The sequence below is a fragment of the Atractosteus spatula genome, chromosome 11 (genome assembly GCF_055471065.1).
Source record: "Atractosteus spatula isolate fAtrSpa1 chromosome 11, fAtrSpa1.hap1, whole genome shotgun sequence".
In the NCBI taxonomy this organism is placed as follows: domain Eukaryota; kingdom Metazoa; phylum Chordata; class Actinopteri; order Semionotiformes; family Lepisosteidae; genus Atractosteus; species Atractosteus spatula.
In genome coordinates, this window is record NC_142716.1 from 30,191,734 (window position 1) to 30,207,135 (window position 15,402).

Here is a 15,402-nt window from a genome sequence, read left to right on the forward strand (position 1 = left end):
ACTATTCATAATAAATAGTACAGTACTATTAAATTCACGTGAGGCTAAAACCATACTGCAATACTGAGTAGAATATCTAAAAAAAACTGCAGGATACAGGAGAATTCTAAAGCTCAAATTACACAGTGGAGTAAAAAGTTAGTAACATTGTTACTATACCTTAGATTTCACATAATATTAACTTTGCTTGTATTTAACTGCAATGTCCAGCAAAATCAGTCTTGATGCAAAAATGAGTGTAGATGCTGGACATGTTTTCAGCGTGGAATAAATATTTGAATATTAATACTATGATGCGTATATTGGAGAGTTCTATTTTAGTAGTTAAACCCTTCAGCTTTTTGGAATATTTCATTTTTACGTGTATTGCTTAAAGGAGTCCAATGTTTTAATGTGGCAACTCAATATTTTATGTAGCGCTACTGCTCAGCATAGGTGTAGGTTTTCAAAAATGTAGATCAATATGGTGTATATAATATGTTTACATTTTTATTCAGTGTCAAAAATCCTTTTGGTAAATGTAGCATCCCTCAGAGGCTACAACGAAATTAGATATAATTACATATACTGTAGAAGCAGGATATGCACAGAGAAATAGAAAAGAACAACTTTGAAGTATCATCTGAAAGTTTATTTTACATACTGTGCAAAGAATTTGTAATCAGTGAACAGAAAAAAAGTATTTAAAAACTTATTACTGTCTTTCTAAGGCATTTATTGCCTTAAAACAAATGACTTTTTTGTGGCTTCATATAAAAGATTAAATAAAAATACATTACATCATTCTCTGTAAAAAATACTTTAATAACTGTTTTTTTTACTTTAATTAGGCTAAAAAAATAAATAATTTGTACACATGTGTACAGTACCAATCAGATGAGATAATTATGCATTTACAAAGTATGATGCAAAAGTTATGGAAAAACCCTTATTGTACTGTAAAATCTGGTAAGGTTAACCAAAAATAGCCTGCTTTTATCTATATTATGAATGAATTATGAGGCAAAACAATGGATTTTCATTCAGTAATATTCCTTCCACAACATGCTAAAAGAAGCCATGCACCCTGTCTGAGTCCTGCATGGTTGGTTTTTCTTGTATTGTGTATTGAGATGCAATAAAATGGTTAATTGTATCCATAGTGTAAGAAGATGTTTAGTGCTCCCACTGCTGGCAGAGAGAAGCAGAGATGGAGAGAAACTTGCTACTACACTGGTAGAGAAACATACAGTACTTCCCCAAAATCAGAACAGCTATCAATCCTACTGGTTAATAAACCTCCAAATAGTTTAGTTTACTAGATTTACTGTACTAGATTTTTAGATGTTTAGTTAAATATTAATGCTTTGGCAATTCATAGGTTATTTCAATAAGAGTCTGAATTTTAATACATTTAAGGAACATGTCAGAGCTGTGAATATCAAAGACCTCTCCAAACCAATAGTTCCCTGTTTCTCCTCAAACGGACACAATCTTTCAGTTTTCTTTTTTAGAACTTCTATTGCAGAAAGACACCCAAAACTAAAATTATTAATTTGCAGATTTTGGCTTTCCACACATCTCATCTTGTTATACCTGAGTTTGGACACTGTTTTTCACCTGCTTTGTGCTCATTTTTCCTCAGCTCTCTACCCCTTTGAGCCTACTCTTTTTTTCTCCTGCGCCTCATTTATCTTCTACTTTCTCTCTCTCCCTTACACCTTAAGAAGGCTCCTCAACTGAAACGTTGTGTTTCTTTTCTTTACCTTTCTGCATGGAATGAACCTTTCCCTGTTACTTTCGAATTTGAATGTCAGCACCTCTAAAATTAGAGCTTGGCAAACAGTTGTATGAGAGAATGCTGAAGATGGTTGCCATTTAACTAGCAGAGGCAAGGTCAGCAAAATAAAAGAAGAAGAGGAGCCAGAGGAGAAAAATTAAACACACCACAAACATTGATATAGCCTGAAACTAAATAATACTGAAAGTAAATACAAAATAAAGGATTCCTGCAAAACTGCAGTAGGTTAGTGGCATTAATAAACTGTCATAACATACAAAACAAATGAAAAGGAGCATATCTTTTTGGGCAGTCTTAATTTTTCTGAGCCAAAATCCTTGGCTATAGTGGATGTATCGTTTTAAAGGATTTAGAATTGCAACAGGCATGGTTAACAGGTTCAACGCACGCCAATATTATTCACATCATGGAGGATAATGCTCCTGTATCCTGTATAAACTCATATTGTCCGAAGAAAAATAAAACAAAAGGTATGACAATGAATTAAAGGCCTTTCAACGCCTTGTGAGTAAAACACAATGTTACGTGAACATGCCAAGTTTAATAAACGCTGAAAGAAGATGGAGAGCATTACCTATCTGCACACAGTAAGTAAACTTGAAAACCACTGTAAACCAATCTATCGTTGGAAGAAATGATTAGAGACAGAATTGGGTAGGCATACAAGATTCCTGGTTTATGTTAAAAAATAAAGGTCTTTCTCGATGTATCACAGATAAAAACTTCCAAAAGGCAGGCAAAATGAAAAGCTGCAAAAAGTCATCAGTCCGTCATTTGTGGAAGAACAATTAACACAGAAGTGTGCAAATGGATTCCATTGTCACAGAAAACTTAACAAAATCGAGCAGCAGTACATGCAAAACATAAAAACACAGATCTGATGTAAACTGCAGATGTGAGCAGTGCATGAACGTCCTAAAACACCCCGGAATTGTGTTTCCCAACGACGATGTAGACGACAGGATGTGCCATAGTGTGCAGCTCTGCGAGAAAAAGTGGAAGACGTTGTCCAGGCTGAAGAAAGGAGAAAAGAAAAGAAAAAATGAAACACTATTTCTCAGGATTTTTAACACTAGTGCTTAGACCTCAATGCTGGGGCTGCATATTTAAACTAATACCACACCACGAAAATAGAGATGGACGGTACAGAGACCGCGGGAAATCATCAGCTGTACAGATAAAACGTCTGAAGAGGCGCAGTTTGAGGTCAGCACACAGGAAAGGACGTTTACATTATGCCCAAAGACTAATAATTCCTTTTTTGGAACTCCTAAACATGTAAACAATGCAACTACAGACAAAAAAGTCAGCTTGTCAAAAATGCAGAATTACTCCGATAGCTACTCACAATTACAAAAAGGACAGCATCACTATAAATGTAGAAAAAAGAGCAAAAGTATAGGTATCCACAAGGAACACACAAACAACAACAAAAAAGAAAAACCTGTTGCCTTGGTACAATGAATCCTTGCAGTTGGTACCTGCAGATCTCACTCCTGTCTGTTAGTGTTAGTATGGCTACTGCCACCTGCTGGTAGAAGTGGAAATAAAACCCGAGTTGCGCTAGCAACGGTAAAGGTCACATTAAGGGATGTCCGTTTTTTTCTGTTTCACCCTCCACTAAAACTACAGAATTTCACTTCATTCCAGGATTTGTTCGTGTAAGACAGTGCCTGAGCCCAGTGGATTTGTACTCGCATGTTAAAGGCTGCTATAACTAGAGCTAGGTCTTCACTCTGTGGTGTTGAGACCAATCAACAAGCAAGAAAAGGAAAGTGCATCATACCACCCAGACTACTGAACCCAGTTGTGATGACACTGACAAGTCAGTCACGAATTGCAGCCCTAGGCAGCATGTCACCTTAATGTTTTGGCATTTTAGTGCAATAATAATAATCACAATAATCCCTTACTGTGATATAGTAAGTCTTCCAGCACTTCCAGCACTTTTCAGGGAATGGTAACTACCCTCCACCACCACCAATGTGTAGCCCCCAACTGACTGATGCAAAGTGCGCCAGTACACTCACTACACATCAGCTAGCAGTGAGGAGGAAAAGAGTCAGAAGCCAATTGATAGATTATTAGGAGGCCATGACTGGTAAAGGCCAGGGGGGAATTTGGCCAGGAGAACCCTACATTTTTATTATTATTATTATTATTATTATTATTATTAATAATAATAATAATAATTACCTACACTAATATAGCACTTTTCTGGACTCAAAGTGATTTACAGGTATTGGGGTCTCCCCTTTTATCATCCATTTTATACAGTCACCTTAGTTTTAAAATAGTGTTACAAATAATAGAGAGAATTAAGGAAAATACCAGAAACAGACCTAGTGTCTATTTAAATAATCAATAATTACAATAACCACAACCTCCAAACTGTAAAAAACATGCCAAGAATATATCTGAGCGGTTGGTATAATTATATTACCAAGGTTAATTAATTAACCGAAATAAACCTAGATACTCCTTAGCCTTCCTTTGATCAATGTGTCTCAAACCCCCTACAACTCGGCAAAAACCTCATTTCCTTTCTTGCTTTGGAGTTCCCTAAAACTGCAAATCGTAACACTAGCTAGATGCTGACCACCCCACCTAGCAGTAACAATGGAAAATACGTGACCATAATTCTGATGAGAACTATGCATTTTCGGCACTAGGTTATTTGAAATTGTCAGAAAATGTCAAAATGCACTTTTCCCCCAAAAAATCAACAAATGAAAATGTAAAGAATTGTATTTCTGATCAGCTTGACTTTGCAAAAAAAAATACACTATTCTTTTGGATGCATAAATATTATGTAAGTGGCGTTATCTTATCCATATCTGTGTAATTCAGCTGCATCTCTGCTGCAATATTACTGTAAGTAGCAACAATCAATTCAAACTTATTCAAATGGAGGAATGGGGGAATGCTATTCCTGTTCTTCTCAATCGAACGTCTCATTTCCTGGCTCACCTGGTTCATGATACGGCTGGATGAGATCAGTGGATCAATTAGATTCTAACAAAACAGGCGAAGGGTGCTGAATTCCCTTTGTTTTAAACCTTTCTTCTCTTCATTTGAAAGACAGCAACCTCATTTTCCTTACAGTCTCAAGAGCAATCAAGGTTGTGTCAGAGGCAACTGCTGAAGACTGTATAACTGTATAACTCTATCTCAGCAAGTGCCAAGATTGTAGATCCAGGACCTCTGTCATTTACAGTACAGGCCAGAGCAGGGTACAGTTTCTCTCTGCAGAAATGTAGGCACCCCCTACAGCACAATGTCCCTGGTTTTCATACTTTACATAATTGGTTTGGAGGTTCTAGTCCAGAGGAAAGTGTTCCACCTATTGGTCCACCAACACTGCTTGTGTGGCATCAAACGGGATTTCCTTGCAGGTCTCCAATTCCAGTGTGGATCAGGCCCAGCCTTGCTTTGTGATGTAATGACACTAGGTAACAAAGTGTAGCACTGCTGCTAAAATAATAACTTCCGTGAGTTCTGGAGGTTCAGTTCTGACTATAATAAGTTTTAAAAAACATATTAATGAATAATAAACAGTGGAAAGAGAAGGCTTCACAGCGTAAACCTTATTTTTGCCTTTGTGGAATTAACCACCTCATACTTTTCAACCTGTACGCCGACGTCGCTCACCTCTCGATCAATCCACTTTACAAACAGTTGTTTCGTGGCACGAAGTGAGCTATTATTAAAGAGGAAAAGTACTCTTCTGACATTATTACACTTAATGTTTTTATGCAGTTCTATATTTGGCATTTCCGGGGAAAAAAGGCGGTATGTAGCCGGGTTTATGTAAAGTGTTTCTCTTCCAGGTGTTGCTCTTAGTGTTTTATAGGAGTCATAACAACACGCACACAGGCGGATCTTCCACGTGTTCACATGCGTGAATGACGAAAAGAAGGTGTGTACGTGCTCCTGGAGGTGCCGGACAGAGCCACCGGGGGAGGAAGGGCTGCACTGACTGCGACTTGAGTAACTTTTCTGTGCTGATCAACGCGCACATCCCTGTCTGGCGCGTTCCTCTGCTGTGACGTTACTGCTGGGTGCAGTGATGAGGACGGACTTCGGACCTCATTTGCCGCAGAAACAAGGAAGCGAGATAGCGAACTGTTATATCGCAAGCAACGCAGGATTTTTTTCCGAACCATGTTTTCGAGTAAATAAGGACTTTAAAATGACCGGGGTCTGCACCACTGCAATCAAGTACCGATATAGATAAAAGGTTTGTTCTAAATGAATGAGTCTTTTGCCTGGATACTGCCATCTCTCGTCGGGAAACGTTAGTGCCGGAGAGAGACGGATGGGAGGCATACTGTATGTAGGTTATTTTTTGCTGGAAAGGCGCGATAGGCTGCTGACTTTTAACAATCGTTTTTTTCTTTGGTACAACTTAAGAAATTGTTTGAAAACATCAAAATGGATCATTTATTTAGTTGTTTCAATTTCGAAAATATAGTTCTATTGGATAGTTGTTTAATTCATTCTAAAAACAAAAATGGCGACCGGACAGTTCCCTGGCGGGTCTCTCAGATATGGAAACTGTTTTATTTCATTATTTGTACGGAAACATCCTGGATTAAAGCAAAACTGGCGATTTCAATTAAGATTTGTTTTAAATAACATATTTTATTCATCGATATGAATAAAATAGTCCGTGTATTTAAGGTTTTGATCAATTACCTGATATTTTAGTTTAAAGCAAATAGCTAAGAGAGTTTACCAGAAACAAAAGGTCAAAATTCGACTCCGCCGGGACTCGAACCCGGAACCTTTGAATCACTTCACGCCTCTAGAAGTCCAATGCGCTATCCATTGCGCCACGGAGCCACCTGTTGGACGCACGCGAGCGGTAGGTGTAAGAAGGCATGAACAGTTTCGGACGTGCTGCTCAATTTTATATAAAAATATAAAAATATGACCCACGCAGATACGACCTGCAGTTATGATGTAAATTGGATTCAGTTCTTATTTGCCAAACATTCTGTTGATTTGTGATACTATGTGATTCTAAACTGAAAACCGAAAACCTTTTTAAAAATATGGCAAAAAGAGTTAACAACGGTAATAACATTAATATATGGAGTGCAGTGTAGGTCTAGAATTGTGACAGGTCTGATACATTTTGTCTTGAGTCGACAAGAGAATGGATGACCCCGATATAAGAACATCTTTATGGACCATTTTTACCACATGGCGTCACTATTGTAAAGGGCTTGAATGTCACTAAGCTTTCTGACCCGATCTGGGGAAACAATAAGCGTTCATTTTTCCTGGTACTGTAAGATATTTCAACCTGAGTGAGTTTGGATGGAGTGTCCTCTTTACCTAAATAGCTTCTGAACTGGAATATATATTTTAGCCACGTATCATAATTTTGAAAATTTGAATGTGTTCAGAATACTTGGAAATTCTCTTGAGTGTAGCCTCAAACTGTATTTTTCATCTCTGGGATAAATAAACATGTTAAATCTTCCAAGAAAATGTCTGTTTGTATTTTAAGCTTGTTTAAATGTGGTTATTCTCAAGGGGTTAAAAGCACAAAAAGTGCAAATGAAAGGGATTGCAGTGTTAAATGCTTTCATTTAACACATAATTCAGAGGTCCGTTGGGTTTTCCATTTCCAAAGCCGTTAAGTAATTCAGCTGAAAACAGACATGAAGACGTTAAAAAGGGGTTTCAGAAAACAGATATGCATATTCTGATGGCCCATGACATTGGAACCCGGAACGCTGGACCAAGATGGCAATAAATCTCTGCTGCCTTACTCAGGTATCCATGGTGACAGACCCAGGAAAGCAGGGTACACTGGACTGCACAGAGCTTGTTCAAGATCTCTTACAATCAAAAGCCAGGGATGGGGGGCGTTGGGCAACTATTAGCCCTGGGACCCCAAGAGATTTATTTTCTCCCAAAAGGAGTTTTTGTTGTTTTCCTCAAGGTCATCTGGTATTGTATTGTTAACTGTAAATACTCATCAGTGCCAAACCTTAGTGTACGGTGCCATAGCAAATATATTGACTGAGGTAAATATCTGTTTCTGAGCCTCGCAGACTCTTCAGTAACAGCGTGATACACACACATACAGTATCCAGTATATATAAGGAACAAGTATAAAGGTTTATTCCATGCTGAAAGGAGAAGAAAAGAAACACAACTTTTCGGCTGTGGAGCCTTTTGCGGATGTCAGACTCCACAGTTGAAACGTTGTGTTTCTTTGGATCTCTTTCAGCATGGAATAAACCTTTATTTGTAGCCTACGCATGCTGACGCAGCTACCTATTTGAACCACATATATATAATAGTATCCGGGAAGTGCGTATTCTAGTAATCTCCCATTTCATACTTGATGAAGAACTTAGAGTATCTTCATAGATTCTTCACTACATTTAGAGAAAATTGATACACAATAACCTGAAAACAAAGCAACAGCTTTGTCATTTCAAAAGTGCAAACTTGCAGGTGGTTGTAACTCCATTAAATGCTCATTCAGGTCTGTCATATCCAAGTGATAGAGGTATACCTAGACCTAAAAGTAATTTAAGCACTCAGAAATGCCCATTGCAAATTAACATCTGTGTGCATGCTCAAAAAGGTATAATTGATTAGCAGATATTTTCATATTTTAAACAAAATCATCTTTGGTAAGTTTTAGTATGGGACCTCAGGATGTCTTGTACAGGCTCATGCACCACTGAAGATCATGTACCACTCTGAGTGATATTCGGGTTCAGATTGCCATATACAGTAATATTTGTACGTAAGTTTTTCTAAATCATTCTCCCTGCATTTAACTAAAAAGAATAGTAGAGCCAATGTTACTACAAAATGATATTTTTAATGAAGTTTAGTAGTTTAATAAGACAAGTGACAGTTAATCGTAAAGGAAGAGGAAGAGTGCATTAGCAGGTGTGTTTTTCTATGGCAAATGTATTGGCATTTTCTGATCTCAGCCTGCAAAGTCGTCAATTTTTGCTGTGTTGCAGTTTTCCAGTTGTGTGTCTTTCTGTCTGCCATGGCCTGCTTTGATCGTTCAGTGTTTTGAGCTGGAATGCTTGAAGGCATGCACAAAAGAAACAGCTTTAGGAGATACTAAAGTACTATGAATCACCAGCCTTGTGTAATGGTTTTCAGAAAACCATTCTAAGCAGAAGTAATTGCAAAGCTAGATGATGCCCCTGACTTGCTGTGTTTCATGGATTTAATCTGAGGATATGAGTCAGTAACCTAGGTGTGTGTTAATGTTTTAGATGAGAGGGGAGTGTAATGTCATTCTTAAACAGTACCTCTGCACTGATTTGCACTTTGTTTTTGGTTCAACAGTAGCAAGAACATGACTAATTCCAAGAAACCTAGCCAAAATTTACTGGAACATTTTTTTTTCTTTGAAATAAATTCCCCTCAAGATGTACTGTATTTGTGGTATAAAAGGTGTTCCAACTTGAATTGTAGGTATGTTCTCAAACTCTAAACTGTTTTAAAAACTCAACTTGCTTTTTTGCTTCTTAATTTTTTTTTCCCTTTAAATAGGATTGATTTATACGTTGTGTCTAAATAAATGCTGGAATGAAGTTTGCACTGAGTAAACAGAAGTCAGTTTCTCTGCCACTCATTTTGAAGTCCCTTAAAGTAAAACAAAACAATGTGACTGATTTCATTTTTGCACCATCCGTAACTTTTATTGTTGGTTGTTTTATGCTTTGTCAACTTCTTCTGCTTTGTGCTCCCAGATATCTTGCCAGGATTCTCACAAAGCTGTACAACTGAAGCAATGTAGTCAGGCGTCTGTGTAATTTGTTTTCTTTCTCAAATTAAGGAAATAAAGACAATCGTCTGTACTGTCAATGTGATTGCTCTCTGATTAGCAGCTAGACGAAGAAAATGTGAATTACCAGCCAGGGTGCCACAGGCTAAAACAGCATTTAGATAAAATCGACTCCGCTTTTTAAAAAATGTTCTCTGTCTTGTCCTTATGCACATATGAATAAATCTCTGTATCTCAGCTCAGGAATTACCTATAAGAATCTAAAGTAGGTTCTGAACATTGTGATTGTAAAGACTGGGTCCTCATCTCTCCTCAGGCAAAGAGCATCACTGCATCACAAATCGGCTGTAGCCTGAAAAATCTTCCGACACACTGTAAACACAACAAGAGCAAGTGTAAGATGTTCTTAACAAAACCGTGAAAGAAGACTGTTTTCACCCTTTGTGAATTTTTAGACGGTTTTTGTTTCAAACCAAGTTCTCCATGTACAGTTGGATGCGAACGTTTGGGCACAGGTCAAATCCCACGTTTCACAGAATCTCTTAAGTGAAAAGAAATTAACACAGTCTCTGGAGGGTACAAACTTACGCATGGCATATTTCTGCACATCTTAACGCACAATTTCTATTTGCTGAGTTTAACAGATTGAGAAAAATAAATAAAACAGAGGACCTCCTGATGTTCATGCACATGCTGTGGAAAAGAAAGATGAAACTATGCCATGGTATAATAGTGCATGAACAAGTTTCTCCGCACATTCTTCTGCTTGAAGGTTGGGCAGAGTCTGCTGAAATATATAAAAGGACAATGGATTGCAGGAATACCAACTTTTGAACAGAAAGCCTTAATATTTTCTTGCAGCTTTCCAAAGACACAAATCAAAACAGATGCATTCAAATGAAGGCCTCACAGACCCAGAGTGGCGACCATTGTTTCTGTTTGGAACTAGGCATTCATCTTTTTTTTTCTTTCACAGATAAAGCTGAACTGAACTCGCGAAGATGGACTGCCTGTTGCGGTTATCTGAACTGAACATTCCTCTTTTCTTTTCAATTTTTTTTTCTCCAGAACCAATTTTTCACCACAAATAAAAAGGGTCTGAACATCAGTCATTGATAACTGAATTGCACTTGTGTTGACAGCTCATTCTATAGGGGTGTGTACAGTAGTTTCTGCTTACTGTAAAAGATGGCACAATGTGACAACGGAATAGCAAACGATCTCTCCCTGGAGCAATCTGGCTCTTCTCAGGTTTAATATTCGGGTTCATATTTTGTTTGGTGTGATTATGCCTGTAGCCCTTTGCTTTTGAGACTGAGGTGGTAATTAAGAACCTGGCACTTGGTTATGTAAGTATTAGAATTCTATAGCATTATTATATGAAGAGCACAAGAGTTTTCAAAATTGTATTGACTGCATTGTTTTCATGCCTGGGGCTTGTAAAGGGCCCATAAGGTTTGTGGGAGAATGGATCATGCAACCCTGACTTCCAGAGATCCTTCAAGAAGCGGCCGGATGAAATCCTCAGGTTAGTAAGATTTCACAGTAACCAGCCGAGGAAGACGGGTGGAAATGGCCTCTTCTCATCTTTCTAATGAAAGGACAGTGGCATTTCCCAGAGGAAAACATCACCAAAGAAATAGTTTTATTGTGTTCTTCCAGTAAATAGTCACTGTGAAAATAAACTTTTAAAGTATAGCTGGCTGATTTAACTGAATGATTTACAAGCTAAACAATGGCTTTGTGGTGGTATTGGTTAGCTTTTCTGTGTCACAAGACCTGGGGCCCTGGGTTCAATTCCTGTGGTGCTATATGTTTAGAGTTTTTATGTTCTTCCCATGTTTGCACGGGTTTCCTCCACGTGCTCTGGTTTCCACCTACAGTCCAAAAATCAATGCATTGAGTAACCTTTAATCTGGAAAAATTAATCCAGGTGTGAGTATGTTTGTGTTTGTGTTTGTGCCTGTGTATGCCCTATAAAGGACTGGTGTCCCATCCAGGGTGTAACCTGCCTTGCACCCATTGCTCGCCAAGATAGTTTTTCCTGCCACCCTATATTGGATGAAGGGATTCAGGATTCACTTGGATGGGTGTGAATAGGTTGAGTGCTTCACACAGTGACTAATAATAAACCACTCTGCTTCCTCCAGTTCAGCACCATCTGATCTGGGGGGTTGGGGGGGCAGTAGAATCACAGGTCACAGTCTAAGCTCTCTTGTAAATGTCAGTACCGGCTTGTTAAATTGGAGGAGCAGTCCCTGATAACACAGCCTTGGTTCCAGCATTCGACCAGCACAATCATTCAATGAGGTTAAGAACCCAAGTAGAAAACATCTCCCTCCTAAGGTCGCCTGCTGCCTCTTTATTCATCTGCCATCTGTGCAGTGTGGGTCTTTCCTCGTCTCCTCTGCAGACATCATTCATCACCCTGCCTCACCTGCCCCCGGCTCCCTTCCCCGCCTGTGAGCAGCTCTGAAGGACAGTCCTTGGCCAGACGAAAACTGAGACCAGCCTGAAAGCAGTAGGAAGGGGACAATACTGTGAAAGAAGATAAATTATGACGATGATAAATTCATGTCACAAAAGGGTCGTTTATTTCTTTGGCTGGGCGAACAAAGGCAAACTCTTATTGTGACAGGCCTTAATGTGCTCCTTCCCCGGTGATCAGGCAAGAAGTGGTTGAAAGAGGAGGGAATGTGAACCAGCCCCGCTTAATCACTTCTGTCAAAGGATACTGATAAATAGCGGCTCCTTTTTTTCCCCACTTTGTCATTTTTTGGTCTCGGAGAAATCTGCTTGCTTTAGTGTAACAATACCACATTGCTCTAGTTTAATAGGGAAAACGAGTCTAACTGAAAGCTGTTAAAGGACAATTTTGCTGGTCTCCACTGCTCTTGATGCAGTTGATGTTAAAAGCAGGTGTCTCCAACCCTGCGACCAGGGTTATATTAAGTAATTCCCCTCAAGGACCAGGATTCCCTTAAATGAACAAATCTGGGTAATTGTTGACTATCTTGACATTACGTGTTCCTCCTCTTGGAAAACAGGAGATTTTAGGGTGACTTATGAGAGTGGAACTGGGGTTCTCCAGAACCAGGTTTGGAGACACTAATGTGTAGACCAAAGAATATTGGGCCTTCTTATCACAACAAGAAAGTGTGAAACCAACTATTTTATCTGCCTTTGATGTCTGAGTACGTTTTTCATTTTGTGTCCAAATATTCTTCACTTCCAGAAATGTGTCCTGTAAGGGCTGCAAAAAAAGCATCAGAAAATAATCAGCATATCCAATTTCTACTGGCTGTGGTACAGTATGTCAGGATCTTAAAAAATGCAGATGCTGAAAAAGACTTGAGTTTCATTACCATAATAATAACAAACATCGGTTAGTTTTAAAAATGTTTAAAAGATATACTGTAGGTAAGCATAGTGTAATAATATTTATTAAGCTATGTGTGAATAACTGTTTCAGATGAATAATATTTTTGTGTTATAAGACTTCTGTCTACACCTGTTTTAGTTTACATATCAAAGCGGTTCATGGGATTTTTTGTTTTGGCAGACTGGTTTGTAGTTCATATTTCTTGGGTGTCAGACTTGATGCCCATGTGTTTTGCTTTTTTATGCTTAGTCAATGAAAAGGGGATGCAGTTTTCACATTGTGAGAGTTGTAGGAATGAAGCACTCTAACTTGTTGAAATACTTTACAAGATGGTGATGTACTGTGAATATTGGTATGAGATAATACGGATAAAGACATGAGTGTTCAATCATCTTTGAGTGCCACTTGGAACATTTCTGTTGGTTCACCTTGTTGCAAAGCCATATGGATAACAAATAGTTTTGTAAAATACTACAAATTCCTGAATCTTTGATATATATTTTTTCTTTTTTTTCCCTGGCAAAATTCCTGTGATATTTATAATCTCTAAACTTTTCATATTGGCAGTAATCTGATTACAGATTATAATGTGAGTAACTTTCCTGTTATTGAAGTTTTGTAATCTGATTACAGTGATTACATTACTATATTCTGACACCTCCCAACATTAATCATAAACAGATTAAGAGTAAATGTGCTTTCTTTCTAACATTCTCGTGATTTGCATGTGTTGTTTCACTGTTTCACGGTTATTACTCAACTGTGGCACAGTAGAACAGGACTAATAAGGAAATTATTTAAAACAATTTGTATTGTAGCAAAGTGGCCATTAGATAATTTCAGTCATTGCAATTTCCAGTCAATGCTGAACGTTGCAAAATATCCACCATTATATCCATATCCCGTTTTCATCCAATAGAATGCCACTAAGGAACCAGATCCTATTTTGGCCAGCAATGGGCGCATAGCCGAGTACACCCCCTGGATAGGACTCCAGTCCATCGTAGGACACACACAGACACACCCACCAGCACCAATTTTCCCAGAATCCAATTAGCACATTAGTATGTGTTTATCACCTGGAAGAAACTCATGCAACCACAGTGAGCCCATACAAACTGGACTCAAATAATAATAATAATTGCTTACACTTATATAGTGCTTTTCTAGACACTCCACTCAAAGCGCTTTACAGGTAATGGGGACTCCCCTCCAGCACCACCAATGTGCAGCATTCACCTGGATGATGCGACAGCAGCCATAGTGCGCCAGAATGCTCACCACACATCAGCTATCAGTAGGGAGGAGAGCAGGGTAATGAAGCCAGTTCATAGATGGGGATTATTAGGAAGCATGATTGGTAAGGGCCAATGGGAAATTTGGCCAGGACGCCGGGGTTACACCCCTACTCTTTTTAAGAAACATCCTGGGATTTTTAACGACCACAGAGAGTCAGGACCTCAGTTTTACGTCTCATCCGAAGGACGGCACCTGTTTACAGTATAGTGTCCCCGTCACTATACTGGGGCATTAGGACCCACGTGGACCAGAGGGTGAGTGCCCCCTGCTGGCCCCACTAGCACCTTTTCCAGCAGCAACCTTAGCTTTCCCAGGAGGTCTCCCATCCAGGTACTGGCTAGGCTCATACCTGCTTAGCTTCAGTGGGTTACCTGTTGTGAAGTGCAGAGTGATATAGCTGCTGATAGCACCTCAGGACTCCAGCACTGAGAGGCAGCAATGCTAACCACTGTGCTATCATGATGCCTCATTACAAAATGTGCGACAGAAAAAAAAAACAGCACTGGCATTACATTAAACCTACTGAGTCATGTCTCACATGGTTCCTTTTGAATTGAATTACAGATGTCATTGCTCGTCATTAGGGCAGAAAAACGTGTCTGTACAGGAGTGGACATCCTTGAAGGGCAACTCCTTCTTAACTTATTAAAGCTAATGGATTTATCCAATGTGACTTCCGTTTGTGCTCAGGGGCTCCAGCCACTGTTCCACACAGCAGTCCAGCAGAAGTGAGAATGTGTGGCACAGTGTGTTTAATGTCAGCAGTTCTAGAGTGATGGAATCCAGACCCTGAGGTAATTACAAGTGGATATATTTCAGCAGGAACACTCAAGAAAAAAATGAAAATCTATTAAATATTAAACCAGGACAACCTGAACAAGAGAAAGTATGACAAATCTTAATAGTGTATATAGGTGTATAATTACAAGTCATAGCATATCAATATATGCTGTATTATGAAGTGTGATTGAGCATTGAACAGCAATATTACTAATTTACATTTTTTGCAGCAATTAATTTTCATGTTTTCCCATGGTCAATTATTTACCTACAGTATATAAAAGTGCTGTACCTTTTCAGTAATAAATCAACAATATGGAGACGTCCCAAGTCATATGTGATATATAAGGTTTAATAAAATGTAAAAGTTTTGTTTCAAGT

At 38.6% G+C, this 15,402-nt stretch overlaps 1 non-coding gene across 1 annotated transcript; it reads right to left on the reverse strand.

The window, feature by feature from the left end:
• Positions 1-6,539: 6,539 nt before the first annotated feature.
• trnar-ucu (transfer RNA arginine (anticodon UCU)) lies at positions 6,540-6,625 on the reverse strand. The gene is given in 2 exon segments: positions 6,540-6,575; positions 6,589-6,625. It is a non-coding gene; the product is annotated as a tRNA-Arg (tRNA).
• Positions 6,626-15,402: the final 8,777 nt, after the last annotated feature.